The sequence below is a fragment of the Lithobates pipiens genome, unplaced genomic scaffold, assembly GCF_037356315.1.
Source record: "Lithobates pipiens isolate NorthernLeopardFrog02 unplaced genomic scaffold, aLitPip1_a1.2 Scaffold_30, whole genome shotgun sequence".
In the NCBI taxonomy this organism is placed as follows: Eukaryota; Metazoa; Chordata; class Amphibia; order Anura; family Ranidae; genus Lithobates; species Lithobates pipiens.
The window spans coordinates 25,173,796-25,201,544 of NW_027507791.1; positions in this window are offsets into that span (position 1 = coordinate 25,173,796).

The following is a 27,749-nucleotide window of genomic DNA, read 5'->3' on the forward strand; positions in this document are numbered from 1 at the left end:
ATTTTGTTGTCGGAATGTCTGATGAATGTTCAATCGTGTGTACGGGGGAATTAGGGTCCATGCACACCAGCTTAAAAAAAATGTGCTTTCAGAGGAGTTTAGCGTTTTGCCTGTAAAAGCAGCTAATGTTATCCCATGTGTCCATACACAATAGGACATTTAGAGGCATATTTTAAGTTCAGCATTTAGAGACAGAAAAATAACTCTTCTGGTTTGTGCTTTTTAGGACAGTTTACTGTCAGGAAAAAACCCTAAACGCCTGTACAAAAATGCTTTATGGCATTTTTTCTGCCAAAAGAACTGGCTTTTTTTTAAGCCCAGTGTGCATGGACCCTTAACAAACCCTTTCACACAGGCTTTCCAATCAGATCAGATCTGCCTGATTTGGTTGGAAGCTCCATGCAGGTCTGTAGGCAAGCGGATCTAAACTGACTTTAGTCAAACTACTTGCAAGTCCATCCAGGTCCAAAAAAAAAACAGAAAAGGGTTCTGCATCCTTTTTAAGTTTTCCAGACCTACACATGATGGGTCAGAGATACACTCATGGGCATCCGCAGGTAGGGGCAAGGGGGGTCAAGTGCCCCCCACCCCCCAGAATCAGGGATTGGATCTTAAATTCAGCACAGTTGCGTCGCTATTGGGGTGCGGGCTCCGTTCCTTCCCTATTGGCCATAACTGAGCCCATGGATACACTATATTGCTAAAAGTATCGGGACGCCTGCCTTTACAGGTACATGAACTGTAATGGCTTCCCAGTCTTAGTCCGTACAGTTCAATATTGAGTTGGCCCACCCTTTGCAGCTTTAACAGTTCCAACTCTTCTGGAAAGGCCATCCACAAGGTTTAGGAGTGTGTCTATGGAATGGAGTTTAGGAGTGTGTCTTTGTGGACCTTGTGCACTGGTCCAACTCATTTGGAGGAGGAGAGATTTTGGTGTGGAGTTGTTTTTCTGAGGTTGGGCTTGGCCCCTTAGTTCCAAGGAAGGGAGCTCAGCATACCAAGACATTTTGGACAATTTCATGCTCCCATGTTTATGGGAACAGTTTGGGGATGGCCCCTTCCTGTTCCCACATGACTGCGCACCAGTGCACAAACAAGGCCCATAAAGAAAATGATGGGTAGCCTCTACAGTCAGTATTAATGAATAAACAAGATCAAACAGAGGTTGTACCATCATCCAAAGAATTTATAAATAAAGGGGTTGGGAGCCTGGTCCCCAGCCAAGTCTCACCAAAAAAATGGGGGCGCAAATGGACTATCTTGGTACAGTACAATGAGGATAAATTCAAATGTATGAGCAATCATATAAAATAGTACAAAAGTTTATTGATACATAACACATAACAAAAATATCAATGGTAAATGAAAAAAAATGGATAACAGTCCATGTGTATCACCAATATAATACTCCCCAAACAGGGAAGATCACAGTGGGATAGTTGATCACGGACAGCATTTCATTTCAACTAGTTTTGCGGACTGGGCAGCTTCATCAGAAAGATATCTGCCATTTGGCGGGCACATGATCAATAACAATGTGAATAATCACATACAAAAGAAAAACAATGTTTAGAGCAATATATCAATTAAGCAAAGTACAACTTATACATAGGGGCAGATGCGAGACTGCTAACCCAAATCCCGGCAAACCTGGTTCCCAACCCCTTTATTTTTAAGGCCCTTAAAGACATGGATGAGCAAGTTTGGGGTGGAAAAACGTGACTGGCCAGAGACTAGCAGAGACTACGAGCCAGGCCTTCTCGTCCAACCTCAGTGTCTGACCTCACAAATGTGCTTCTGGAAGAATGGTCAAACATTCCCATAGACACTCTCCTAAACCTTGTGGACAGCCTTTCTAGAGGCGTTGGAGCTGTTGTAGCTGTAAAGCATGGGCCAACTAAATATTAAACCCTATGAACTAAGACTGGGATGCCATTAAATTTCATGTGCGTGTAAAGGCAGGTGTCCCAATACTTTTGGTGATATAGTGTAGTTAGATTTAATCCAGCAGCCCATAAACCCAACATAGGTCAGCCACAGTCCACTGTCAAAATGCAGTCACAAAACTGACTAGACTCCTGCAGACAGCAGGAAGTATTTCCAAGGTCTTCTCTCCCCCACCAATCATATTGCAGCATTGTTATTTTGTAGCAAGTCACAGGGTGATACATTGCAGCAGGGGGCTGATATGTGTAAAACATTGAACACAAATAGGATCGGCACATGCCCGGGGATAGATATGATTGTGTCATCCTAAAATCAGCACGTCAGTCCAAGAAGAGGACTCTGACCGTGGATGATGGCTGAACAAAGAGGTCGTTCTGGAGAGAAAAGTAGATGAAAGCATTGTCAGGGGGAGTATTGTGATTTCTGTGATAGGTAGTAATACCTATCTGTGTGTTAACCCTTGTACACACGGTTGGAGATTCTGACGGAATGTTTCCTATCGGACCGTCTTGTTGGATAATCCGACTGTGTGTGGTCTCCATCGGACCGTTTCCGTCGGAATATCCGACGGACCAACTTTTCCAACTTGCCGGTAAAATTTTCCGACAAAATGCTCCTATCGGACATACTCCGATCATGTGTAGCCTACTCCAACGGACAAAGTGCCACGCATGCTCAGATCAAATTCCTAGACCAAAGCTATTGGCTACTAGCCTGAACGTAGTCCCGTCGTAACGAAATAACGTCATCACGTTATGTACAATCGGATTTTCTGACAACTTAGTCCGACCGTGTGTATGCAACATCACTTCCGGACCTCTTCCGGAATTAATCCGTCAGAATTACTCCGACAGATTTGGTTGTTGGAATCTCAGACCGTGTGTACAAGGGCTTACACTTACACATTACTGAGAATGCATGCAATTAACATGGAAAAATATATCAGATACTAAACCACTTTAATGCCACGTACACACGATCAGACATTCCCGACAACAAAATCCATGGGATTTTTTCCGACGGATGTTGGCTCAAACTTGCCTTGCATACACACAAAGTTGTTGGAATTTCCGTACATCAAGAACGCGGTGACGTACAAGACATACGACGAGCCGAGGAAAAATGAAGTTCAATAGTCAGTGCGGCTCTTCTGCTTGATTCCGAGCATGCGTGAAATTTTGTGCGTCGGAATTGTGTAAACGCGATCGGAATTTACGCAAATGGATTTTATTGTTGGAAAATTTGAGAACCAGCTCTCAAATTTTGTGCGACGGAAATTCTGATGGGAACTGTCCGATGGAGCCTACACACGGTCGGAATCTCCATCAAGAAGCTCCGATCGCACATTTGCCGTCGGAAAGTCCGACCGCGTGTACGCGGCATTACCGTTTGTGGTGCCTAAATTAAAAGGTCCCCAAAGACATAAGCGAAGAGTTGGAAAATCTGGGTGAAGGCTTGACTGTTTTTATGAACAGCCATAACAGTTCCTATGAAACGATCATTATTAAAACACAGATGGCAAGGGGAGATTTGTTTGTCCAGAAAGCATTGCATTGTTTATTGAACTGTAAGCAATAATCTATGTAGAAAATGCATATGCGCTGAAAGATAGTTAAAAACTAAAAAATCTTGGGGAGCTGACTGAAGCATCAGGGAAAATCATGATGCCATAGGGCCCCTGAACCCTTTCATGACAAAGCCTATTTTTGGCATTTGGTGTTTACAAGTTAAAATCCATATTTTTTGCTAGAAAATTACTTGGAACCCCCAAACATTATAGATATTTTTTTTTAGCAGAGACTCTAGATAATAAAACGGCGATTGTTGCAATATTTTATGTGACACGGTATTTGCGCAGCGGTGTTTTAAACGCAACTTTTTGGGAAAAGGGACACTTTCATGAATTAAAAAAAAATGAAACAGTAAAATTAGCCCAATTGTGTTGCATAATGTGAAAGATAATGTTACGCCGAGTAAATAGAAACCAAACATGTCACACTTTATAATTGCACGCACTCGTGGAATGATGACAAAGTACGGTACCTAAAAATCTCAATAGGTGACGCTTAATTTTTTTTTACGGTTACCAGGTTAGGGTTATAGGGGAGGTCTAGTACCAGAATTATTGCTCTCACTCTGACGATCGCGGCGATACCTCACATGTGTGATTTGAACACCATTTACATATGCGGGGTGATTTCCGTATGCATTTTCTTTGCTTCGCGAGCTCGCGGGGATGGCAGGCGCTTTAATTTTTTTTTTTTTTAAATGAATAAATTGTTTTAAAAAAAAAAATTGATCACTTTTATTGCTGTCACAAGGAATGTAAACATCCCTTGTGACAGTAATAGGTGGTGACAGGTACTCTTTATGGAGGGATGGGGGGTCTTTTACACTTCAATGTATTTAGATCACCGAAAACGGCGATTCTGAATAGTGTATATTTTTTTAAAACCTGCTCCATTGGCAGCCGAGTAAACAGGAAGTGACCTCATGACGTCACTTCCGTGTTTACTATTAGGAGACTGGAATGAAGCCACTTAACGCTTCATTCCAGTCCCTGCCCAGCAGCCAGAAGCGGCGGGTCGTGAATCGGTGCTCCCGATTGAGCGGGAGCACTGGTAACAGCGGCGGGAGGGGGGGACGTCCTTTTAGCTGCATCGGTTGTTATGGCTGGATAGCCAATCGCCCGCTGTAAAAACCGGTACCGGTATGATGCCTGCAGGTGTGGGCATCATCCCAGTATAACCCCCGGAAGCCGAGTGCGCACATCTGCGTACGCTCGGCGGGAAGGGGTTCATTTGCTGAAATGCAATAAAGTAGATGTAAGTAGGGCTTTAAAGCCAAACTAAAAATGTGTGAAAGCATTTTTTTTTTCAAGTTTTGAATAGAGTAGGGAAGGGATAGATCCTCAAAATTAAGTGTTATGCCCAGTACACACGATAGGATTTTCCGACAACAAATGTTGGACGTGAGCTTATTGTCTGAAAGTCCCATTGTGTGTATGCTCCATAGAACATTTGTTGTTGGAATTTCCACCAACAGAGAGCAGGTTCTCAAATTTTACGACAACGAAAATTGGAAATTCCGAGCGTGTGTCCATAAGTCCCATGCACAAAAATCCACGCATTCTCGGAATCAAGCAGAAGAGCCGCACTGGCTATTGAACTTAATTTTTCTCGGCTCGTTGTACGCGTTGTACGTCACCGCGCTCTTGACGTTCGGAATTTCCGACAAAACATTTGTGTGAAAGTATAGAGAGAAGCAAGAATGTAACTGCGCTGGTAAAAAAAAGAAAAAAAAAACTAAAAAAAAGCAGAAGCAATAAAATCAAAAAAATCTGCGCTATACAGAATAACAAATAAATGTAATAAATTAAATAAAAAAATATAAATAGTCCATATATTGTGCCAAACCAATTATGGCCAAAAATCGTGGTCACAAATATGTAAAGATATCATAACGTCTCTGAATAATGAACACCACAGTGCACATGCATGAACTCCAAAAGTGTGCCCGATCACCATAGAAGTAGATTGTGCTTACCAAATATCCATTTAAAGGCGATTGGCTAAACCCAGCCTAGGGCCTCTAAGCTTGCAGATGTCCACACCTCGGATAGGGGGCCACATTAGGGTTGCCACTTTTTCTTCAAGTCAAACCCGAACACTTTAGCGGCACACAGCAATTTGTTTTTATGCATATATTTTGCTATTAAATAACATTTCTAATCATATGAAGTTAATAACAAGGGCCCCCTTTTACTTCTGAACTCGCAGAGTTCCCTTTCACTATAAGGGGGACTCTGCAGACTCTGATGTAAGGGAGAACTCTGGGGAGTAAGGGATTCTCTGGGAACCCTGATTTAAGGGGTAACACAGAGAACTCTGATGTATGGAGAGGACTCTGATGTAAGGGGAAACACTGTGACCTCTGGTGTAAAGGGGAACTCTGATGTAAGGGGTGACCTGAGAACCCTGACGCTTTCAGCTTAGACAACTGCATGCAGCAACCCTGCTGGGAAGCCATAGCCCAGTCTAAATAATGTGTCCGGGTTTCAGGCAGTCTGAAACCCGGACACATGATTCCAAACCCAAACTGTCTGGGTGAATCCTGGACAGGTGGCAACCCTAGGCCACATACACTTAAAAGCTGCGTCCACCAAACAAGGTCCATATGCTGTCATAAATGGCTCCGGAAAGAGAGAGGGGCCACCATAGTGTAATACGTTCAAACAGTATACAAAATGCATTATTAAGAATTACACTTACAAAGGTAGATCGATAAAATGCAGTTAAACGAAAAATGCCGGCTGGCATATACATGGAGCCTGTCCTCCTATTCGGATGGCGTGGTGACCATGTGTGGGCAAGACAAGTTCGAGCCAACATCCTTCGGAAAAAAAATCCACGGTTTTGTTGTAAGAAAATTCTATCGTGTGTACAGGGCATTGGTATTACGTGTGTATCCCTATTGGGGAAATTCACCTTCTAATTATTCTGGTGACCACTGTCACGAAGACAGACTAGGAGGGGAAATCCATACATTTTGAGTTGTCAACAGAACAGGAAGTGAAGGGTGTCTCCCAGGGGCATACTCTTTCATGTCAGGATCTGTATCTTTCTACTAAAGGAACTCTTTGCTAGCCGGGTTATATTATATGCCGCTAGCCTTGTTGAACTTCAGTGACATTTTTCCTCTGTGGACCTTAGATATTCAAGTGCTATTTATCTATTATGAGATGCACATCTGCCCCTGTCATAGCAACATTTATTAATTCACTATTTGTTGGAAATTTTCCACATCTCTGGTAACCCTCTAACCGCTGGATATTTGTACATGAGGCCTAGTCCCCCTAAAGATAGTGAGAGTCGCTCTCCCTTCCCTTTTTTTTGTTATAGCTCTGAACCTTGACCATCCTGAAGAAGCCTTACGGCGAAACGCGTAGACGTACAAGGGCTCATTGTACAAACTGTATCATCCTTATATGATTTTAAATTTTTTTGAATACTGTAATCATACTATGTGCTTTTTCATTAAACATTATTTTTGTTACCTATTCATTGTTTCCTTGCCTGAAAAGTCCGACCTTTGGTTACTTTTTCTAGTACCTCTTTTTTCCACTTCTGATTTACGGATGTGGCATTATGAGTGCTTTTCTTTTTCACTTTCACTTGTATTAGGAGGCAACACAAGGTTCTCGTGTATTCAGAGTGAGGGGCTCCAGAGGTTCAGTCCAGAGCAGAAAAAACAAAGCTTATGGTGCCCTCTTTGGTTTTGTAATTCCTGGATCAGGTTTTGAAACTTGGCAGCTAACAAAGAGCTTTGGGCGTGGGGGGGGGGGGGCTTCCAATCCTAGATCCAGGTCTTGCCAGAAGCCAGCAGGCTAAGTGTGCAGCTCCAGAGGTTCAGTTCACAGCAAATAAAACAAAGCTTTTGGTTCGTTCTTTGGTTTTGTAATTCTCGGATCAGGGGCTGGAACTCAGAGGACTTTGAAGAGCTTTAGGTGGGAAGAAGCCTCTAATCTTGTGTCCAGGTCTGAGTGTTCAGCTGTGTATCGAGGGCACAGCAGCAGTACAAGGATCCAACCCTTACCAGGAGTTCATGAGGCTACAAGGTGGCAGCCAGAGTGTGCATGTCTTCATAGTGCCGGTATAGCCTGGGCTTCATTCACAGTTGGCATTTCCAGAACACACAACAAAGCGCATAGAAAATGTACATTGCGCTTGCAGTGCCATTAATTGTTAATGGCACCCCAAGCATGGGTAGCTCCAATCCTAAAAAGGTTTTGGAGCTTCTTTGAAGCATTGTTTTGTGTGTAGGGCAGCCCATTCACTTGAATAGACTGCCCTATATGCAAAGAGAGCATACCTCCCAACATTTTGAGATGGGAATGAGGGACACCTACTAGCAAATGTATGTAGGCATAGGACACGCCCCCTGCTACACCCCCTTAAAGGAGAATTAACCCAAAAACAAGGTTAATTAAATCCACAAGTGCTTTTTTTACCACTACTATTCCTTTATCTTGGCTTTAAAAAATGTACAAATGCAGCCAATTAGAAATTGGATGGAAGGTTTAGCGCTGGCAAACACTTTTTGAAAGATAAAAAGTGCATTTTATATACATCTATATAGATCAGATCAAAATCAGGGACAAATGAGGAGGAATGAGGGACAGAGGGACATTGCTCCAAATCAGGAACAGTCCCTCAAAATCAGGGACAGTTGGGAGGTATGAAAGAGCAGAAACCCTCCAAAACGTTCAATAAAAAGGTGAGAGGGAACAGCAGTTCCCACTTTGCTCAGTTGTGAACCCAGCCTAAGCCTGAGGGCCAGCGCATCAGGGAGCTGAGAAAGAGAGATAGGTGTCAGGTGCATGAGAGCGCAACGATATTGAGAGCGAGTTTGTCTGTGGGACCAGAGGTCTAAGCCCTTGTACACACGGTCGGAGAATCTGTCGGAATGAGTCTTATCGGACCGTGTCTTTGGATAATCCGACTGTGTGTGGTCTGCATCGGACTGATTCCGTCCGAATCTCCGTCCGACCCAATTTTCCAACATGTTGGAAATATTTCCCGACCAACTGGTTCGATCGGACATACTCCGATCATGTGTAGAGCATTTTGATCGGACCAAGTGCCACGCATGCTCAGATCAAATTCCTACATCAAAGCTATTGGCTACTAGCCTGAATGTAGTCACATCGTAAACGAAATTACGTCATCACATTCTGAAAGATCAGATTTTTCGCCAACTTGGCCCAACCGTGTGTATGCAACAGCTTCGGACACAATCCGTCGGACTAAATCCGACGGGCAAAATCTGACGGATTTGGTTGCCAAAATCTCCGACCATGTGTACGTGGGCTTTTGCCTTCTACACACGATCAGATAATCGTATAACGTATTGTTCGCATTTCGCATCTCAGTTGCCATGCAGTCCCCCTTGCACCCTTCTGTTCTTCCCCCACCATGAGCCTAACACCACATAACAAAGACCACCGCAATACCAGGTAAGGGCCAACTTAGATGAGTTCAGAAGTATGAGATTCAGCAGGTGTCAACCTTGCTCAAGAAAGTAGTTCACGACTCCCTGGCAGATTTTTCCGGTCGTCTTGGACAACCAGGGACAGAAGCGGACAAACAGAGTGGGCCCTACACCAGGTCTAAACCAAGCCATTCAATCTTCTCTAACTAGAGGGTACCAGACAATTCAGAGGGGACTCCAGCGCAGCTGATTGCCCAGACTCAATATTACAGCCAACCTTCCAGGCAGTGGGAGAAGGTACCGTCTCCTCCCTGGTAGGAGATCCTGAAGATTCAGCCTTTGATTTTGCGATGATACCACCATTCAAGGCAGTAAAAGCTGCACTGGAATGGCAGGATCCGGAAACCTCCTCCAAAGAAGGAGAAAACCTATTATCACACACCATACAATCTGATTTTAAATTGTGTGGCAATCGTTGCACAACACGCATTAGGTGCCTTTATCCTTTCAGGGCACTCCAAATGCGAGGCGACTCTGTTGTGATTGTCATGTGGGAGAACGTGCCTTTAAAAACATTGTGCGAAGCTGGTCGCCCCTAAATAGGAGCAGGGGCTTCTTTTTGCACACATAGGGCAGCCAAGTGAATGGGCCGCCCCCATGCAAGTTGCAACAATGCGTACAAATCGCTCTTTGAAAATCGCATATCAGGAACACTTGTCCCCTCTACGTAATAATATCAAATGCCTCTGAAAAGTGACCTAAGCACAGATCACTTTTCAATGCAATAGCAGAGCCTGCTGCAAGTGTGAACAGTTAGCTACCTTTCCTCTTATGACAGAAAAAAGAGGCCTGTTTCAGGAGGAATGGGAAAAGGAGGAGAGAAAATCCTCCTCAACCAATAGGTTGCAGAAGTTGTATCCACTAATGGAGGAGGATGCGACTCCTTTATCTAACCCACCAATGGTGGATGCGGCAGTCATCAGACTGGCCAAGAATGTCTTCCAATGGAAGACTCTACCTCCTTTCACGATATCCTTGATTGACGCATTGACATGGACTTAAGAAAGTTTTACCTTGTGGCATGAGGTACTTGTAAACCCGCTGTTGCTTTAACATCCGTAGCAACTGCTATGCGAGTGTGGGTGCAGAACGTGGAGTATGCGATCATAAACTAGATGCCAAAAGAAAAATATCATCAAGGCTCTTGATGTCAAAACTCTCGATGGACTTCACAGGTGAGGGAGCTATAGACATCATTCGATGGTCCTCCAGAGCCATTCTCAGTTCAGTCCCAGCCAAAAGAGTGCTGTGGCTAAAACCATGGCCGGCTGACCCATTCTCAAAGCAGAATTGCTGTAAACTGCCTTTTGATTGGAAGGAGCTGTTTGGCCAAAAAACTGGAAACTGCCATCTCCAGGGTTACAGGAGGAAAATCAGGTCTTCTGCCCCAGGATCGAAGGTCCAGACCCCAGAGGGGGGAACCATCCAGAGGAGCACCAAACAGGTACTGGGGTTTTGGAGGCTTCCGTCCATCCAAGGACTTCAGAAGGCGTTGGAGGGGTACACAGGCAACCTTCGTAAGATCTCAGAGAGCTAAGACCCCTGCTGCTCAACAAGATACCCGGAAGCCCTTTTAACACCAGGCCTTCCCAGGAGGCAGTTGGAGCCAGGTGCGGCCAACTCAAAGTGACCCAGTTCCAGCAAGACCACTGCCAAAAAATGGCGGTTTCAGTCAACAGTGGCGCAAAACCATTATTGGCTGTTCAAACAGCAGCCTCCAGAACTACCTCAAGAGGCTGAATCAATTTATCCAGATAGACTCAAGATGGAGTCTCTCCATACCATAATCCAGATTATTCAATCTGGAGACTAGAGGATTTCAATGGACTTTCAATATGCCTCCCAGCATGTCACGATCCTTCAGTCATACCAGCAATTCCTCAGATTTGTGCTGAGGGACAGGAATTACCAGAGCCAGCTGGAGCCTACAGAGAATATGGTCTACCTAGGGGGCCAAATTGAATACTCAGGCAGCCACAGTTTTTTTGCCACCTCTGAAACTCCCCAAAATCAGGGGGAAGTCCCAACAGGCATTGGCTGTACCAGTGATGTCAGCATCCCAGTGCATGAGTCCTCTCGGGATGATGGCTTCATGTATTCCGATGATCCCCTAGGCTCACTGAATACTCAGAGTTTTCCAGCAAGGCTTCCTGATGTAGTGGAAGAGTTTGTCTAGCCCAGCCAATTGGGATGCCCAGCCGGAGGTGCCAAAGTCTCTGGTGGTAGACGAAAAAAACACTAAACTGCATTGTCCATTAGGGCCGCAGTCATGGATCATTGTTACCACAGATGCTAGCGCAGCAGGGTGGGGCGCCACCTGCAAACAACTCAAGATCCAGGGCAGAGGGAAATTTCCCACTCAGGGCCTAGTTTCCGATATTCTGGAACTTTAAGCAGCATTCATGGCGTTGGCCACCTTGCTGCCTCACATACAGGGTCGCCCAGTCCTGCTCCATCTGGACAACACGGCAGCAGTGTCCTACATACAGCGACAAGGTGGGACGCACAGCCAATCCCTCTTGAGAGAGCTGGAACCAATCATGACTTTGGCACAACAATATCACCCAGATTTGAGGGCCATATATCTTCCGGCTGTCAGAACTTGGAAGCAGATCGCCTATCCAGAGAATTCATGGACCCCAATGAATGGTCCCTTCACCCTGAAGTGTTCAAACAGATCATCCAGAAGTGGGGGTGTCCGCAAGATAGATATTTTTGCCTCAGCAACCATCTGCAAGGTGAGCCAGTTCCTCTCACGCTACCCCCATCCATTAGCGTAGGGGACGGATGAATTCACCCATCTTTGGGTTGGACAACTGGCCTATGCCATCGCTCCAATTTCTTTAATCCTGGAATTCCTGAGGAGATTGTTGACAGAGAATTTGGCAGTCATCACACTATTTCCTTACTGGCCTCACCCATGGGTCTCTCTGGCAATGGATCTCAGCATGTGCACACTGATCACTCTGCCGGTGACGCCTCATCTCCTGTCTGAAGGGGATACCCTACATCCGCATCCATCATGACTGGCCTTAGTGGCCTGGAGATTGTAAGGCAGGGGTTACAAGAGTTAGGATGTTCTCCAGAGGTTAGTAGAACTTTACAGAGTTCCTGAAAGGGGTCAACCAATGGCATCTACTCCAGAATATGCAATAGGTTCCCAAGCTTTGCAGCTTAGCGTCAGTTTAACCCTAGTGACCCATGTGCATCTCAAAATTCTGTCTTTCCTGCAATCTGGATTGGATTTGGGGCTCAGTTTGCATAAGGTGCAAATTTAAGCCATCTTAGCTTTTACCCAAAAGAAATGGGCAGCAAACCTGCTGGTGGAAAACTTCATGAGAGAGGTATTTAGGCTACACCCTCCCAGGAGAGATAGATTCCCTTAATGGGACCTGGCAGTAGTCTGTAATTTTCTAGCAAATCCTTCTCGACAGAAAACTGTTCATTATGGGGTATCACCTTTAAAAACAGCTTTCCTATTGGCCATAACTTCAGGAGGAAGGGTGTTGGAACTCTAAGAATTGAGGGCAGCAGAACCTTATTCCATGTTCTTCCCAGACAGGGTTGTGCTGAGACCATTGGATCATTTTGTCCCAAAAGTTGCATCGATATTTCAACTCTCCAGCCTTCCCAGCGGAATCAGATCCTGATCTGCACAAGTTGGACATTCCAAAAGTCATCAAATCCTATCTCCTAGCTACTTCTACTTTTAGACGTTCTGACAGATTTTTTCATCATCCTGAAACTTTGAAGGTCCAGGCCAGAACCATCTTGGCCTGGACAGTAAAAACTATTCCCCGGGCATATAGAGCGGCTGGGAAGGATCCTCCAGAGGTTGTTAGACCTCACTCAACCAGGGTGATGTCTTCTTCTTGGGCGTCACGGGCGGGATTGTCTCTGGAGACAGTCTGCAAAGAGGCTAGCTGGTCATCACATCATACGTTCTTAAAACACTGCATGGTGGATCCAGCAGCTCTTACTACAGTAGGGCTTAGGAGAAAAACCATCCAAGCTTTTATGTCTATTGTCAAATAAAGACTACATTTGTAGCATTAAACCCTCCCTCTCAAAAGCTCCTTATGTATCATATGCATGCTGCCATGTTTGGCGTCAGGAAAATGGAAAACTGTATCAAATACTTACTGTAATTTTCCTTTCCTTGTGCCAATACATGGCAGCATACGAACCCTCCCTCTGATCTCTGTGCTTTATACGGAGAATGGGGGAGGTAGCTCTCAGTCAGACTTTTATAGAGCTAAACAGGTCCAGTGGGTGGGTATAGGGGTGGAGTTATATGAAAGCTGTCATGTATTGGCGACAGGAAAGGAAAATTACGGTAAGTATTTGATTAAATTTTCTATTTTCTTTCCCAGTGATGACCATACTGCTCCTTGGACATGAAATGAAGGAAAATCTCCCTACTTGGGTCACAGGCATAAATAAAAACTGGACAGAGAAGTTAATGTAGAACCCTAGCCAGAAACAACAGGGTAAAAAATGAATAGCCCAATCTGCTGTCAATGTTAAGAGTCTCCCCCCTCCAATTAAAAAAACAAAACAAAAAAACAGCATGGGGTTCCCTCTCTAGTTCATAAGAGGCTCTTTATGTTTGTTGTGAATTCCACGCAAAAAGAATTATAAAAAGGTTGTGTGAAGTCCCCCCAAATTCTATACCTCATCCTTCGGTTCCAGTGTGGATTTTAAGGGAGAACTCTATGGGAAAGGCAAGGAAAAAAAAAGCTTGAGGTCACCCCCAAAAATCTATACCAGACCCTTATCTAAGCATGCAGTCTGGGAGGACAGGAAAGGGGGGAACTAACCATGCAACCCCCTCCTGAATCATAACAGGCCATATGCTCTCAAAATGTTGATGAGGACAAAGGCCTCTTCCTCAAAACCCTGGTCCAGTGGTTGTGGGGGTCTGTGGACAGAGGGCTTATTGGAATTTGGAAGCCCCCCTTTAACAAGGATCAAAAGTAGCCTGATGTAACCAGACCTGCATGTCCATTTTCATCTGGCTGCCAATAGGTCCAACACGGGTCCCCTTTCAAAATGTGGACAAAAACTGAACAGCCACAAATGTTACAAAGTGTGTCCTGTTCAGCTCTGATTCAGAGGAGGATCTGTTTGGAGTCCTTCATGCTGAACAACGCAAATAAAGCCTATGTGAAAGGAACCTACCTGTCTTAAAATAATGATATACAATTGATTTGGATAGCTTACTGCAGGAGTAAATGTCAGCCAAACTATCACAACACTGAAAAAAATGGACTGGACAGGAAGGGGGGGTGAAACATGTTGGTATTGAGGTGGTTAAACAGTATTATATAGCCTGAGGTGCAGCTGATACATCTGACAGAAGCAGAACACAAATGCTCACCTGAATTTCCGAATATTATACGGTAGTGACTTGTCCTGTATCGTTGCTTTTGTTTTACTCTGCATTAAAATAAATTTATTTTTCTCACATTGCAGCAGATAAATTCTCACTCTGGGGCTGCTGTGGGGAAGCAGCCGCTGGTGCACAGCGAGGATTTGTTATTAGCATTCGCTGCCCAGAACCAGTGGGGTCATTCAGGAAGCACCTGAGCTGCACAGGCTGTGTAATACACTACAGCTTTATATGAACAATAATATATGGTATGTAAGAAGACAGCTATAAGAGGCTTGATGAGACACTATCACCTACCCAGCCATGTGAACACACTGATCTGTGCACTGATCTGGTGAATGGTCGCCAGGCCCCAGCATTATCATCGCTCCCTTTCACCCCCTAGTGTTGCGCCCCCCCCCCCCCCCCCCCCAAAAGAAAAAAAATCTTTTAACTTTCTGTACATGGTAACATGCTCATTTTAGGTGTGAAAATGACTTAAAGCCCTAAAACACTATATTACCAAAAGTATTGGGACACCTGCCTTTACAAACCTGAACTTTAATGGCATCCCAGTGTTAGCCCGTAGGGTTCAATATTGAGTTGGCCCACCCTTTGCTGTTATACCAGATTCAACTTTTCTGGGAAGGCCGTCCACAAGGTTTAGGAGGGTGTCTATGGGAATGTTTGACCATTCTTCCAGAAGAGCATTTGTGAGGTCAGGAACTGACGTTGGATGAGAAGGCCTGGCTCATAGTCTCCACTCTAATTGATCCCAGAGGTGTTCTATCGGGTTAAGGTCAGGACTCTGTGAAGGCCAGTCAAGTTCCTCCACACCAAACTCCCTCATCCATGTCTTTACGGACCTTGCTTTGTGCACTGCTCCAAATTATTTGGTGGAGGGGGGATTATGGTGTGGGTTTCTTTTTTTTTATTTATAGGTTGGACTTGGCCCCTTAGTTCCAGTGAAGGGAACTCTTGAGGCATCAGCATACCGAGACATTTTGGACAATTTCATGCTCCAAACTTTGTGGGAACAGTTTGGGGGCGGCCCCTTCCTGTTCCAACTTGACTGCACCCCGGTGCACAAAGCAAGGTCAATAAAGACATGGATGAGCGCATTTGGGGTGGAGGAACTTGACTGGCCTGCACAGAGTCCTGACCTCAACCTGACAGAACATATTTGGGATGAATTAAAGCAGAGACTGCCAGCCATGGCCTTCTCGCCCACATCAGTGACTGACCTTAGAAATGGGCTTCTGGACGAATGGTCAAACATCCCCATAGACACACTCCTAAACCTTGTGGACAGCCTTCCCAGAAGAGTTGAAGCTGTTATAGCTGCAAAGGGTGGGCCAACTCAATATTGAACCCTACGGAATAAAACTGGGATGCCATTAAAGTTCATGTGCGTGTAAAGGCAGGTGTCCCAATATTTTTGGTAATATAGTGTATTCTCTGAAAGCAGAGAACCTGCAGAATATGAACCATGGTAGCTGCAAATTTCTGTGTTGCATGCAACTTTTGTAAACCCATATTTTCTGGGGAAAAAAAATAGCTAAAATCTATTTTAGTGCTCAAACACACAAAATGTAAACACATTTTAGACCCCTTTCACACTGGGTCGTTTTTCACCCGTTTTTCAGGCGCTTTAGCGTTAAAAAAAGTGCCTGTAAAGCGCTTGAAAGAAGCCTCATCTGCAGTCCCAATGTGAAAGCCCGAGTGCTTTAACCCTTTCCCGCCGAGCGTACGCAGATATGCGTACTCGGCTTCCGGGGGTTATACCGGGATGATGCCCGCACCTGCAGGCATCATCCCGGTACCGTTTTTTGCAGCAGGCGATTGGCTATCCAGGTATAACAACCGATGCGGCTAAAAGCCGCTCGGCTGTTATGCCGGAGGAGCGGGAGGGGACGTCCCCCCCTCCCGCCGCCTCTCGCCGCTGCTACTGGTGCTCCCGCTCGATCAGGAGCACCGATTCCGTGTCCGATGCCTCCGGCTGCTGCGGAGGAACTGGAACTGGAAACAATTTAGTTATTTTAAAATAAATAAAATAAATAAAAAAATTAAAAAAAATTTTTTTTAAGCGCCCGGCAAAGAAAACGCATACGGAAGTCGCGCCCGCGTATGTAAACGGTGTTCAAATCACACATGTGAGGTATCGCCGCGATCGTCAGAGCGAGAGCAATAATTCTAGCACTAGACCTCCTCTGTAACGCTAACCTGGTAACCGTAAAAAAAATTTAAAGCGTCGCCTATTGAGGTTTTTAGGTACCGTACTTTGTCGTCAATCTACAAGTGCGTGCAATTATAAAGTGTGACATGTTTGGTATCTATTTACTCGGCGTAACATTATCTTTCACATTACGCAAAAAAATTGGGCTAATTTTACTGTTTTTTTTTTTTATTCATGAAAGTGTCCCTTTTCCCAAAAAGTTGCGTTTAAAACACCACTGCGCAAATACCGTGTGACATAAAATATTGCAACAATCGCCTTTTTATTCTCTAGAGTCTCTGCTAAAAAAATATATATAATGTTTGGGGGTTCCAAGTAATTTTCTAGCAAAAAATATGGATTTTAACTTGTAAACACCAAATTCCAAAAATAGGCTTAGTCATGAAAGGGTTAATAGCCCTTTCACAATATCAGCGCCCAAAAAACTTAAACTAGCAGCGCTTTACTAGTGGCCAAATAAAGGGTTAAAAGCGCCCACAAAACGCTGCTGCCAATAGCCAATAGCGTTTTTCAGGCGCTTTTCAGGCGTTTTACAGGCGCTTCCCATTGATTTCAATGGGAGGGGGTGCTTTAGGAGCGTTGTATTCACCGCTCCAAAAGCGCTGCAAAGAAGCTGCTTGCAGGACTTTTTTTGACGCCCTACCAGCGCAGCACCTCAGTGTGAAAGCACTCGGGCTTTTACATTGGGAATGCAGTTGCAGCTTCTTTCAGGCGCTTTTTTTAACGCTAAAGCGCCTGAAAAACGCCCCAGTGTGAAAGGGATCTCAGTGTGAAAGCACTCGGGCTTTTACATTGGGATTGCAGTTGCGACTTCTTTCAGGTGCTTTTTTTAACGCTAAAGCGCATGAAAAACGCCTGAAAAATGCCCCAGTGTGAAAGGGGTCTTAATGCCCATTTTCTGCAGAATTTAAAAGACAAGACTGTGTCAAGTAAAAAGATACTAAATTTGTCAAGCCTTTAATTGCGTGTATCCAAGAAATGGCATAAAATTATGATACTCAAATTGACATCGCTTTAAGAAACTTTTCAGCTCATCATTTTAGAATTAATCATAAATAATGGCGCTAAAACTCCTCACTTCAGTGTGCACAGCTATACCTATTACATGTTTTTGTATTATGTGTTAATTGTATACCGTTATGTAAAAAATATATAGATGTACAAATGTAGGGACGCCTATGTAAGCAAGAGGGACAGGGGTTCTTTATATGGATGCAGCAATACCATTATTTTTACGAATACGAGTACCGATACTTTTCTTTTTTTTTACTCGCCTGATACCAATTACCGATACCTACCGATACCTACCGCAACTGTTTTGTTTACACTTCAGCTGCCAGTAATGATACAAAGCATTGAAAAGTTATTTACAAATAAAATACTTTTTTTTTTTTGTTTGTTTTTTGCTCTTCTTTCAATGTGAAACATGTAATTATAGGTTAAGGGTATAAAAATATTGACGAACAAAGCAAACAAATTGCTTTTAAAGTGGTTGTAAACCCGGTGATGTGTTTTGTTTGTTTTTTGCTCACCTGTAAAGGAAAAGGCATAATGAGCTAGTATGCACCGCATACTAGCTCATTATGAAATACTTACCTTAGAACGAGGCCCCGACATCTGGCCCGATACACGCCGAGGGAGCTGACATGTTCCCTCTGCGTTTCTTCTGGGTATCGTGGCTCCGGCGCTGTGAGTGAGATTTCTTCCCAGCTTTCAGACGAGAATCCCCTGTGCACATGCGCCACTGCAGGGCGAGGGGGAATATCTCCTAAACCGTACAGGTTTAGGAGATATTTTTTTTACCTACAGGTAAGCCTTATTATAGGCTTTTCTGTAGGTAAAAGTGCCAAAAATGACTATATAACCTCTTTAACTAACTTCATCTGCAGATTGAAGTTCATCCCTTTGATCTGTAGATGAAGAAAAACAGTAAGATAAAAAAAAAAGAAACAATGTTGTTTTTTTCGGCTGTTGTCACTTATCACACGTTGCAGATTTTCACTTGCCACATTACCTGCCACAAATTGCAGATTGTCACTTTCCTGCTAACTGTCCGAGTGTCCCCGGCGCCCCCCACACCTCTGGCCAAATGTGGTACTACACCACCTATTAGCTTGAGTTCTGCTCGTCAGAATTTTTCAAAATGCTTGTTAACCTCGTTACTCGTAAACCAAGGTTCCACTGTACAAGGAAAAATATCCCGAAGGCTCTCTATGCTACTAGTACACTATGTATATCGTAGACTATATACATTTTTTTTTGTGGGATTTTTTTCAAGTTATATTTAAGTTATCATTAACTGATCACGTATTATAAAGTTTATAAGGTTAAAGGTAGAGAGCGCAACCATATTTGTTTTTTATTTGTATTCCAGTTTGTGTTGCAGCTTAGTTTTTTGTTTTTTTCCCAGCGCAGTCTTTTTTTATTACTCTTCCTAGTGAGGGAGATGTAGACTCACACCACCATAGGACAGCTGGACTCTTTCCCGCTAACTTTTTCCTGGATCTCTCCAGTGAGCTCCCTCCTGATCCAACTTGATCCCTGGACACCGATCTGCATATACGCTCCCCAGCTAAGCCTAACTGGGACCTCAATGCCTTTCTCACAGCTTCCTCTACGATCCTGTCTCAGGGGGGCAGAGCCTTTTTACAGGGGTAAAGGACTGAACCCAGGAACACTGCACCCTGCTTCTCAGGCCTCAGACTATTTATGGACTCTACCTGCACTTTCTGGGCACACTTTCCCAGGGATTGGTACCATATATATTCAGGCTACCTGTCTGTTCTCCCTCCTACTATACTTCTAGAATTCTCTAGAAGACAGGGGGAGGGGGGATAACAGAACCCCTGCTCCACTGGTTACAGGGGAGCCAGATTAAATTAACCTAGCAGCCTACTCAATACTAGGAGGGTGCTACATTCATCTAGTCCAGGGATCTGCAATTAGCCGACCTCCAGCTGTTGCAAAACTACAAGTCCCATCATGCCTCTGTCTCTGGGTGTCATGCTTGTGGCTGTCAGAGTCTTTCTATGCCTCATGGGAGTTGTAGTTCTGCAACAGCTGGATGTCCGCTAATTGCATATCCCTGATCTAGTCCTTTCCTCTCCAGCTTGCCTGTCCCAGGCCCACACCTTTCATTCGCTGGATTTAAGTTCCTTTATTCATGGAGGCTCAGCATCAAGTGTGGCTGTTACCTAAGGTGGTCTACAAGCAAATTTTGCCTGTTGAGGAATGCCCAAACCTCCAGACGAATATCTACCGCCATTATACTGCGGCAGGTCGGCACGATCCCGCGAGCCATTGTAGCTATACGTCAGCTCGTGGGATCGGGATAGCACACACCCACTGCACTGGGGGGATGCCGACGCTTGTGGCCGACGGTCAACATGACCGCCGTGCGATCGCGGGCACGAGAGGTAGAACAGGGACATGTGTGTTTAAACACACAAATCCCGGTTCTGTTCTGTGAGGAGAGACAGATTGTTTGTTCCTAATTGCTAGGAACCACGATCTGTCATTTCCTCTAGGTCATTCCCCTCCCCCTACAGTTAGAGACATGCACAGTGAACACAGTTAACCCCTTGATCGCCCCCCTAGTGTTAACCCCTTCCCTGCCAATGCAATTTTTACAGTAATCAGTGCATTTTTATAGCACTGATCACTGTATAAATGCCAATGGTCCCAAAAATGTGTCAAAAGTGTCCGATGTGTCCGCTGTAATGTCACAGTCCCAATAAAATTCACAGATCGCCATCATTACTAGTAAAAAAATAATAATAATAAAAATGCTATAAATCTATCCCCTATTTTGTAGACGCTGTAACTTTTGTGCAAACCAATCAATATAAGCTTATTGCGATTTTTTTTTTTACCAAAAATATGTAGAAGAATAAATATTGGCCTAAATTCCGAAAAATGTAGCTTTTTTAAATAAAAAAATTGGGATATTTATTATAGCAAAAAGTACAAAATAATGTGTTTTTTTCAAAATTGTCACTATTTTTTTGTTTATAGCACACAAAAATAAAAACCACAGAGACGATCAAATACCACCAAAAGAGAGTTCTATTTGTGGGGGGCAAAAAAAGAACGTCAATTTTGTTTGGGTGCAGTGTTGCACGACCGCACAATTGTCAGTTAAAGAGGAAGTAAACCCTGATGAGTTTACTTCCTCTTTGATTCCCTGCAAAGGTAAAGCATAATGGACTACTATGCATCGCATAGTAGTCCATTATGTGCCACTTACCTGACACAGGAGCCAGCGAAGTCACCGTTGTCCCCTGTAGCATTCCATCTTCTCGGTGGGTCTCGCTGCTCTGCCACTGTCATTCGGCAAAGCCGCGATGACGTCACTCCCGCGCATTCGCACGGGAGCTGCCACTCGCAACATATCACCGTTGACCGCGGCACGCTCAGTGCGCCTGTGCGCCGCTGTCTACGGTGCATGCGCCATAGACAGCGGTGCCTGTCTTTCGGCAAATATCTCCTAAACCGTGTAGGTTTAGGAGATATTTCTTGGACCTACAGGTAAGCCTTAATCTAGGCTTACCTGTAGGTCAAAGTGGTTTGTAAGGGTTTACAACCACTTTAAGAGATTATTAATATTATTATACAGAATTTTGATTCCCTGCAAAGGTAAAGCATAATGGACTACTATACATCACATAGTAGTCCATTATGTGTCACTTACCTGACACCGGAGCCAGTGAAGTCACCGCTGTCCCCTGTAGTCCGGCGCATCCATCTTCTCGGTGGGTCTCGCTGCTCCGCCACTGTCATTCGGGCGAAGCCGCGATGACGTCACTCCCGCGCATGCGCACGGGAGCCGCCACTCGCGGCATATCGCTGTTTGACAGAGGCGCGCTCAGTGCGCCTGCGCGCCGCTGTCTACGGCACGTGCGCCGTAGACAGCGGTGCCCATCATTCGGCAAATATCTCCTAAACCGTGTAGGTTTAGGAGATATTTTTTGGACCTACAGGTAAGCCTTAATCTAGGCTTACCTGTAGGTCAAAGTGTGTTGTAAGGGTTTACAACCACTTTAAAGCGACGCACTGACGTATCGCAAAAAAAAAAATGGCCTGATCATTCAGCAGCCAAATCTTCCGTGGGCTGAAGCGGTTAATATGACATTAGCCAGCTGAAAACCATTGAAGGAAAAAACGTAAGCAGGTTAAAACTCAGCTTTACACAAATCCAGTTTGTTCAAATTTTAGAGAACATGTTGTAAAATAATGTTTCCGAAGGCCTCTGAGCAATTAGCATGTAACAAAGGGCTATCTGTATCCTCTGCCTGCAATGTAATTTTCGGCAGAATAAAAGAGAGCGGTTAATCAATGGTTGTTTTAATTAATCATGTACTTTCCATGCATACATACCGCCAACTCTGAATTTATTCGTCAATAACAAATTGATTTCTCACTAAGAAGCGATTGATTAATTGACTTCCAAATAAGTCACTTCATTTGGGCATGAAGTAAAAAAATCTACTTTGACACAAGAGACAATACAGCTGCGGTTGCAGTAAGAGGAGGACTGAGGTCTACTGCAGAAATTGGACCATGTACGGGTTAAAGGAGGCATACTGGGTAAGTGTGAAGCCTCTTGAAAATATTGATCCCCTGGCTGTCATGCTTGTCCAGTACTTATTATGTCGCTGGCTTAAAGGTATAAAAATAAAATGATTAGTGGTTTCTTACTTTAACTTGACTTTAATGATCTGCGTGGTACAGGACACCAGGGATGGGTCCTGGATGGAAGATATGTGTCCCCGTTATTTGGGTTGAGGTCCCTTTTAAGGGAGACAATCGTTTTTTGAGTACTCGGCGGTTCTCTCCCAGGCTGGGCCGTCTTTAATATTGATTGGACCCCGGGCAAAAATTGTATTGCCTCCCCCATACAATTTCACTCTCCACCTGCTCTGAGACATACAATAAATAGCAGCTAGACTTAAAGTGGTTGTAAACCCTTACAAACCACTTTGACCTACAGGTAAGTCTAGATTAAGGCTTACCTGTAGGTCCAAGAAATATCTCCTGAACCTATACGGTTTAGGAGATTTTTACAAAAAGGCAGGCACTGCTGTCTACGGCATATGCCGCGAGTGTCGACTCCCGTGTGCATGCGTGGGATTAACGTCATCGCTGCTCCGGCGAATCACAGCGCCGGAGCACCGAGACCCGGAAGTCACTCCGGGATCCATGGCAGACATGAAGACGGAGGACCGCTTCGGGGGCTTTGTTCTCACGTAAGTTATTCATAATGAGCTAGTATGCTATGCATACTAGCTCATTATGCCTTTGCCTTGCAGTTTGCTTTTTTTTTTGTTGTTTTTTTTCCAGATGGGTTTACAACCACTTTAAAATCAGTTTACTGTATCAGATCAGGCAGCGATTGTGATTGGTTTCCACCGATTACAGTGTATCATTACTGCTTACTGACTGGCAGGGCCGTCTTCAATATTGATTGGACCCTGGGCAAAACTTTTCTTAGGACCCCCCCCCCCCATGCAGTTTTGCTCTCCACCAGGTCCGAGGCATACAATAGCAGCTAGACTCAAAATCAGTTTACTGAATCAAATCAGGCATCTATTGCGATTGGTTGCCAGAGGTTACAGTGTATCATTACCGCTCACTGACTGGTTGCTAGAGGTTACAGCACACATTACAGGTCACTGGTTAGTTGCTAGAGGTTACAGCACATGATTTCTGCTTGTTGATTGGTTGCTAGAGATTACGGTGGGTATGACCCTGGGGGGGCATGATATACATATCAATGCCGCTGCTATTTGCATATGAATGCAGGTAATTTACACGTAAACACAGCGTCTGCAGGGGAGTCATCTGTACACAACAATAGGGCAGAGCTGGGCAGCATTAGTAGCAGCACTTCACACTGAGATATCGGGACACAGCACAGGACTAAAACCTCAAGGGAAGAGGGAATTTAAACCAGGATAGTTGTTAAGTATGAGGCAGCCGCTTTGGGCCCCACAACAATGACAGGGCCCAGGGCAGCTGCCCGTTTTGCCCTGCCTTAAAAACGGCCCTGCTGACTGGTTGCTAGAGGTTACAGCACACATTACGGCTCAGTGATTAGTTGCTAGAGGTTACAGCAAATAATTTCTGCTTGTTAATTGGTTGCTAGAGATTACTCTACAGTAATACTGCTCACTGGTTGGTTGCTAGAGGTTACAGCACATCTTCTCCTCACTGCAGGGGGGCATGATATACATATGAATACTTATACCACCAATCAATGCCACCGACCGCAGCTGTTTACTTATGAATGCCGCCGCTATTTACATATGAATGCCGGTTATTTACATGTAAACACAGGGTCTGCAGGCGAGTCATCTGTACACAACAATAGGGCAGAGCTGGGCATCATTAGTAGCAGCACTTCACACTGAGATATCGGCACACAGCACAGGACTAAAACTTCAAGGGACAGGGAAATTTAAACTAGGATAGTTGGCAAGTATGAGGCAGCTGCTTTGGGCCCCACAACAATGACAGGGCCCAGGGCAGCTGCCCCTTTTGCCCCGCCTTAAAGACGGCCCTGATCTAGGGGTGAGGGGTTCCTAGGGTGGTCCGGATGGAGAAGACAGAACTGATTTACAGCTCTCTCAGGATTGATGAGACCCCATTGTGGAACTCAGAGAAACTCTGGGTGGGTAAGAGCTTTTTGGAGAATTTGGGGACTGTGGTCTTTAAAGTGTTAACCTGTCTGCAGGACAGGCCTGAAAGGGAGCAGGAAAGACTTAGTAGGTGTCCTGAGGTGTAGTGTGTAACAACAGTTGTGAAAGGCCTGGAGGTTGTTGATCAGTTGAGACCCCACTAGGTTCTTGCAACCTTCCCAGACCCCTGGAACAGGTCGGGATTTTGAAACCCTGTTAAGGCACGAGTGTTACTGACGGTGAGCAGTAGGTTTTATTTATTTTTATTTTTTTAATACCAGAAGCTATGGACTGTTTATGTTGCTTATGCTGATGAGAAGCTATTTTTGTTTTGCCTGGTTTGAAAATAATGCCAGTTTCGCTTTTAACCACTTTCAGACCGGACCATTTTGCTGGCTTAAGACCAGACCACTTTTTGCGATTCTGCACTGCGTCGCTTTAACTGACAATTGCGCGGTTGTGCGACGTGGCTCCCAAACAAAATTGTCCTTTTTTTTCCGACAAATAGAGCTTTCTTTTGGTGGTATTTGATCACCCCTGCGGTTTTAATTTTTTGCGCTATAAACAAAAATAGAGCGACAATTTTGAAAAAAGCACATTATTTTTAACTTTTTGCTATAATAAATATCCCCCAAAAATATATTAAAAAAAATATTTTTTTTCCCTCAGTTTAGACAGATACGTATTCTTCTACATATTTTTGGTAAAAAAATTGCAATAAGCGAATTACTGATTGGTTTGCGCAAAATTTTTTAGCGTTTACAAAATAGGGGATAGTGTCATTATGGCATTTTTATTAATATTTTTTTTTTTTACTAGTAATGGCGGTGATCATCGATTTTTATTGTGACTGCAACATTATGGCGGACACATCTGACATTTTTCACACATTTTTGGGACCATTGTCATTTATACAGCCATCAGTGCTATACAAATGCCTGTGTAAATGACACTGGCAGTGAAGGGGTTAACCAGGGGTGGCAGTGTAGGGGTTAAGTGTTCCTAGGGGCGCGTTACTAACTGTGGGGGGCTTGGCTGTGTGTTAGTGAACACTGATTTCTGCTCCAATCACAGGGAGCAGAGATCAGTGTCACTTGTTGCTAGGCAGAACGGGGAGATGCTGTTGACATCGGCATCTCCCCGTTCAGCCTCCCCGTGGCGATCGGTCCCATGTGACCCGCGACCGGACTCACAGGGGTCCCGACCGGTGCTCACGCGATGGCAGGGCGGCAAATACAAATGGACATACCTGTATGTCATTTATTTATTTATTATTTATTTTTTATTTATTTATTTTTATATTTTATTTACTTCTTTCATTGTTTACATGATTGTTGTTTATGAATTAATATAATTACATTATCGTGTACCAACGTTTCTATTACCTATAGACTGATTTTATATATTACTATCATCAACTAAATCATGTTGTTCATGAATTGTATATTACGATAATTACCATTTTGTATTATTATTTATATTTTTTGCTACGCAATATGTCATTATTATGTATAATTAAATTATTCAGATTCTATTGAACTATACCACTATGTTATTATTATACATTTTTTGACGTAATCTTTACATGTTTGGAGCCCATGATCACGTGATTTTAACCTTTATCTTCTTAGCTGCGCTTCATATAAAGTCCCAACATTCCTTTTGCCAATGTTGCAAATTCTTTGCATATAACAGGGATGGAGGTAGATGAAGTTACCCATTCGTTACCTCATATAAAGTCCCACTAACCCCGCCCCTTCTCTTTTATACCTGTACGTCAGTTTGCCTGCCCGTGCCATTCTGCCGACGTACATCGTTGTGCGCCGGACAGGAAGTGGTTAAAGTCAGTTGGCTGGTGACCCCAGCCTCCCCCATATCAAAGTGTACTTGCTTCAGATTATTTATTTAAAAAAATGTAATCGAGATTTGAGAGGTAGATCAATTTTCATCCTTTATAGCTTCAATAAAGGAGATGAGCTTTGCCCCTGATAGGTTTAAATACCTTAAATGCTAATAATAAAGAAGACTTTCATAGGTCCTAGTTGCAGCCTTCTGTTATCCTCGACCTCCTTGTAAAATAATGCCGCGTACACATGACCTTCCGGCAGACTAGGTCCGAAGGGATTAGTCCGTCGGACAAAGCAATCATGTGTGGGCTAGTCCAATAGTTTTTCGAAAAAAAAAATAAAATCAGATGGACCTAGAAATAGAACATGTTTCAAATCTATCTGATGGACTCAATTCCGACGGACTAAAATCAGGAGAACCATTCGTCTGTGTGCTGGTACGACGGACCAAATATGACGCAAGGGCAGCTATTGGCTACTGGCTATTGAATTTCCTTGTTTAGTCCCGTCTTACGTCATCGCGTTCACAATGAACCAACTTTTGATCAGACGTAGTCCATTCGTGTGAAGTTTATTCGTTTGGAAAGTCCATCTGAACTCCGCCGAAAGTCCATCAGGAAGACCGTCGGACCTAGTCTGCCGGAAATTCCGGTCGTGTGTATGCAGCATTACTGTTATTAAGTTAAGAAAATAAGTCCATCCTGTAAAAGAAGAAGGTAAATACTACAATTTTGTTAGATTTTTGACAATTTGATCATTTTAATGAAATCGCACATTAGTTGGAGAATAAAATCCAAGCGTGTATGGCCAACATGGTTGGTGTCTCTCACTAGGCAAGTGTTTCTCACCCTGGTCTGTCACCTCCAGTTTTCAGGGATCACATATCTGACTCGAGAAAAAGTAGAACAAGGGGGCGGGACTTAATATGAAATAAGAGGTAGCTGTAAAATTGATTGGTGAGTGTATAGGAATTTAATTGATTGTAACAGTAAAACATACATAAAAAGCAGATACAAGGATGTAATATTAATATCATAAAGTCAATATTTAAGCTTGTTGATAACATCAATTACTCATAATAAATTAACAATCAAATTCCAAAATTCACCATGAAAGGATTAAATAGAATGTTTAGCACAATAAGACCTGCAAGACCTATTGCCTCCCTGGGTCAATAATTGGAGATAATATAATAATAACTTGAGACTCAGATAAATGATGGTAGGAATACGGCAATTTGTAGCTCTACGCGTTTCGTGGCTTTTGAGCCACTCATCAGGAGCAAGGCGTGATGAATCTATGATAGAATAATAAAAAATAAATGATCTGATAAAAATAATAAACGACATGAGTGTGGAAAGGGTAAATAAGCCTTACCCCAAGTATATGTCTACTTGCCCAGATACACAAATTGGTAATCGGATGACCGGGTGATGCAAACCGTCCAGGGGCACCCCTGGCCGGGAGCTGTGGCAGGCAACCCCGGAGATATAACCCACACAGGCTTCACCCAGCATGGAGCTAGCGAGGCACTCCTGAGAGGGAACAGACAAGTGATAGATTGAATAGAAATAAAAATGAGCAAAAAAGTGCCCAAAGGAAAAGGTGAAAAGGAAAAAAAA